At 51.7% G+C, this 4,354-nt stretch overlaps 1 long non-coding RNA gene across 1 annotated transcript; it reads left to right on the forward strand.

Moving 5' to 3' along the window:
* Window positions 1-644: 644 nt before the first annotated feature.
* LOC149916317 (uncharacterized) lies at window positions 645-4,012 on the forward strand. The gene is made up of 3 exons (XR_016470542.1): window positions 645-1,071; window positions 1,670-1,765; window positions 2,232-4,012. It is a non-coding gene; the product is annotated as an uncharacterized LOC149916317 (long non-coding RNA).
* Window positions 4,013-4,354: the final 342 nt, after the last annotated feature.

Below are 4,354 nucleotides of genomic sequence, written 5' to 3' on the forward strand. Positions count from 1 at the left end.
CCTCTTTCATGATTCTCACTGCCTAATCTCCAACCTGAGACTCCAAACTCGGTTTGTCTGCTACCACGTGGTCCCAATCCATTTCATGACGCGTACCCTCTGCATCCCCCTCCATGTTCCCTCTGTGACCTCGTGTCCCGCCTGTGTCTGTGTCCTCTGCCCACGTCCCCTCTGTGTCTCCTGTGCCACGTATTAATTCCGCCCATGCTGAGTATTGTTTAAGGGCACGTATTTAAACTATGTTCCATGTCTCTTTGGATCCCGTTCTGTTTTGCAGCACGATGGGGTTTAAGGGTTCTCGGGGCTCCTCTGGTTAGTGGTTTAAGCACTGTGAAATCTGTGCAGCGGATAATGAAATGCCGCGAATCCCTTGTTCGTGCATTGCTTGTATGCAGGTGGGTTTTGCGATGGCTGTAGGACGCTCACTTAAAGATGGAATGGGGGTCACAAGGGGCTCGCCTTGCTCCCTGGGCCCAATAAGCTTCCGTCCCAATAAGCTTCGTGGCTAGTAGTAGGGTGAGGTGCATGTATCGGGCTGGGACCTGAGCTTAAGAAAACCCCCGGCCCCAGTGGCCGTTTTCTTCATCCGCACGTAGTGTAATACAGTCTCCACTACTTGAGCATACTGAACACGAGTATTCTGTTCCTGTCTTGTCTGGTTCTCTCCTAGACCTCCCTTACAAATTTGTCAGTAGTAACAGATGTCAGGGCACAGTTCTCAGAGCACGCTGTGGCTGTCCACCCCAGGGTCCTAGGGTTCTTTCTGTTTTTATGGCAGACCTGGCTTCGTATTCATAGGAAACAAAGGATTGTCTTCTACTGGACCACTTCATCTGGATCGCCCCAGGTATCTCCATCCCAATTGTCAGGGGATGCTGTTAGTTTCCTAGTCTGTATGATAGCCAATCTCCCCACCCCTCTTCCTTCCATCCCCTGACTGCCATTCAGTAGCTAGCTCTGCAGCTATGGGACCCACCAGTGTGATGAAGCAGTACCTCTGGTGTGCTGAATACTGGCACTGGCACAGAGAGGCTCTATGGCTGATGTGAATCTTCCTGACTGGACTACTTGGTGAGTTTCCCCAGAGCTGTTGAGCACACAGGCTTCCCCACCTACCCTGATTGCTCACCAGGCCATCGATGTTCTTTGTGGACATGGCTTCAGGTATCATACCAGAGACTCCTTAGAGTCGGAAGCGACCATTTATGATGGTCTAGTCCAACTCGCCCACAATGAACAGGGACATTCACAGCTAGATCAGGTTGCCCTGCGTGTCACCTTGGAAGGGACAGGGCATCCACCACATCTCTGGGCAACCTGGTCCACTGCGCAGAGTCACAGAAGGTCCCGGGTTGGAAGGGACCTCGAGGATCGTGAATCTCCAACCCCCCTGCTACGTGCAGGGCCATCAACCTCCCCATTTCATACTAGACCAGGCTGCCCAGGGCCCCATCCAACCTGGCCTTGAACACCTCCAGGGATGGACGGGGCATCCACAGCCTCTCTGGGCAGCTGTTCCAGCACCTCACCGCTCTCTCTGTGAAGAACTTCCCCCTGGCGTCCAACCTAAATCTTCCCTCCCCCAGCTTAAAATGTTTCCCCTTGTCCCTTGCTGTGAAAGATATTTTCCTGATATCTAACCTAAATTTTCCCTTCTTCTTTCCTTTAGCTCCCCTTTGGGTATCGAAAGGCTGTTACCAGGTCACCTCGGAGCCTTCACTTCTCCGGGCTGAACAGCCCCAGCTCTCTCAGCCTGTCCTCACAGGTGAGGCGTTTGATCCTTCGGTTCTTTTTTTTTTTTTTCTTGTGGCCATCCTCTGCATGTGCTCCAACGGGTCCATGTCTCTTCTGCACTGAGGGCCCTTCATATGGACACAGTACTCCAGGTGAGGCCTCTTCAGCACAGAGCAGAGGGGCAGGATCACTTCTTTTCACCTGCTGACCGCACATCTTTTGGTGCAGACCAGGATGTGGCTGGTTTTCTGGGCTGGGAGGGCACTTTGCTGGCTCGTGTACAGCTTGCCGTCCACCAGGTCTTTTGGGACAGGCCTAGGCTCAGCCCTTTCATCCCCCAGCATGTATCGGTAGTGGGGGGTTCTCTTGTCCCAAGTGCAAGACACTGCACCTGGGTTTGTTGAAGCTGATGAGGTTTGTCTGTGCCCGCTGCTCGAGCCTGTCGAGGTCCCTGTGGTTGGCGTCCCGTCCCTCTGGCGTGTCACTGCTCCCCACAGCTTGGTGTCGTCAGCAAATTTTCTGAGGGTGCGCTCGATCCCGCTGGTGATGCCACTGACGAAGATACTGAAGAGTCTCAGCCCCAGCACGGACCCCTTTGAGATGCCATTCATCACCGATCACCATCCAGACACGGAGCCGTTGGCTCCTGGACTCGATGCTGCAGCCGGTTCTTTGTCCATTGAACGGTCCGCTCACCGAATCCGTATCCTTCCAATTTGGAAAGAAGGATGTTGTGTCAGAGGCCTTGCTGAAGTCCAGGTGGATGATATCAGTGGTTCTTCACTTGGCTGTTGATGCAGTGACACCATCACGGACGGCCGCTAGATTGGTCAGGCAGGATTTACCCTTGGTCCTCTGGGTGCTCCAACAGGTCCCTGTCTTTTCTGCGCTAAGGACTCTACACCTGGGCGCGATCCCTAGATATGGGATCACGTAGAATATCGTCTCAGATAAGGGAAACCACTTTACTTCACAAGTCCTACAGGAGCTAATGAGAACTCTAGAAATCAAGCGGGAGTTCCGTACTCACCGGCACCCTCCTTCTTCAGGGAAAGTAGGATGGATTGGTCAGATGCTGACAAAGCGCTTGTCAAAATGGATTTTAGAGACCAAATGACCATGGCCAAAGCGTTTACCTGTAGCCCTTCTCAGAATACGAACCGCTCCCAGAAAAGACTTGGGAGTATCAACGTATGAAGTGTTGTTTGGGTTGATGTACTTGGGAGGGAGAGGTGAGATGCCCTCTCTTGAAGCCAAGGATAAGTTTCCTAAGAACTACATACTCGGGTTGTCTGCTTCTCTGTTATCCCTCAAGGGACATGGACTGCTGTCTCGAGCTCCACCTCTGGAATTTCTAGTGCCCTCATTCTGTGCTGGAGGCTGGGTCCTAACACGCACGTGTAAGGAATCAAAGCTTCAGCCCGAGTGGGATGGACCATTTCAGGTGCTGCTGCAGTGGATGTCGTCTGCCTTGACTTCAGCAATGCTTTTGATACAGTCTCCCACGACATCCTGCAAATGAAGCTGAGGAAGCGTGGGATAGATGAGTGGACAACGAGGTGGGCTGAGAACTGGCTTACTGGCTGAGCTCAGGGGGCAGTGATCGGCGGTGCAGAGTGCGGGTGGAGAGCTGTGAGTGGCGGTGCTCCTTGGGGGTTGGTTCTGGGTCTGGTTGTGAAAGGTAGGTTGTGTTTTTGCAGTAGAAGCTTTTAGTGTTTTCGGTACGTAGTATTGACCTTCACTGAACTTATAACCCTCTTGTGAAATAGCTGTTTTCCTTCCACTAAGAAAGCTGTTGAACAGAGTAGAAAGTTAAAGATTGGGGGCGTTCTGACTGGGGTAGAAGTGAGCCAGGTGCAAAACAAGGCAAAGATGCGGGCTGGAGAAAGAGAGCCCAGCACAGGACAGAACGCATGTACTCACTCTTGGAAATATGGCCCTCGTATCTCCATGGAGAAGTACAAAACATACGAAAGAACAACGGGTTGGTAATGGACCTTATATGGAAATGTATCATAGCAACAGCATCGGGGAGAGTGTAAGCCTGAGACGCTCAACCAATGAATGCCAGGAGAGCGTTACCTGCGTTGGGTTTGGAGTATAGAACGGAATGAATTTCGCTGACTGTTGCACAGTCCCTCCCTCGCTAATAGGGGACATGAGCCTGTTATTGCAATGACGAATAAACTTTGCTGCTATCACTGAGATCCTGGCCTAACCTGAATTTTTTGGCTTTGAGTGTTTCTCACAAACGTGGTGTCAAAACCAAATGTGGTTAATCGTTTCAAGCCATGGCTTGGCTGCACGCATCTGCCCGCTTCGTACGAGGTTTTTCATTACCTCGGACGCTGGCTGCAAAAAATAGAGTAATAAAAATCTTGACAACATCAATTTGCTGGTTATTTGTTTATTGACAAGTACCCCTACGCACTGAGCGCAGGTTTGGTGGGTTTGTCGAAGATTTCCTTCGTTGTCTTTGTCGTCTTCCCTTCCCCCCTCTCCCTTCTGTGTTTTTCCTCTGCCATCAAAAGAGAGAACGGGCTGGCGATGGCTTGGTGCAGACCCACAGCAGTCCTAGCGGCGAAGTGATTTCCGCGGTCTCTGGTGCCACCGCGTGGCC

Source organism: Phasianus colchicus, chromosome 12, assembly GCF_987193195.1.
Source record: "Phasianus colchicus chromosome 12, bPhaCol1.hap1.1, whole genome shotgun sequence".
Lineage (NCBI taxonomy): Eukaryota > Metazoa > Chordata > Aves > Galliformes > Phasianidae > Phasianus > Phasianus colchicus.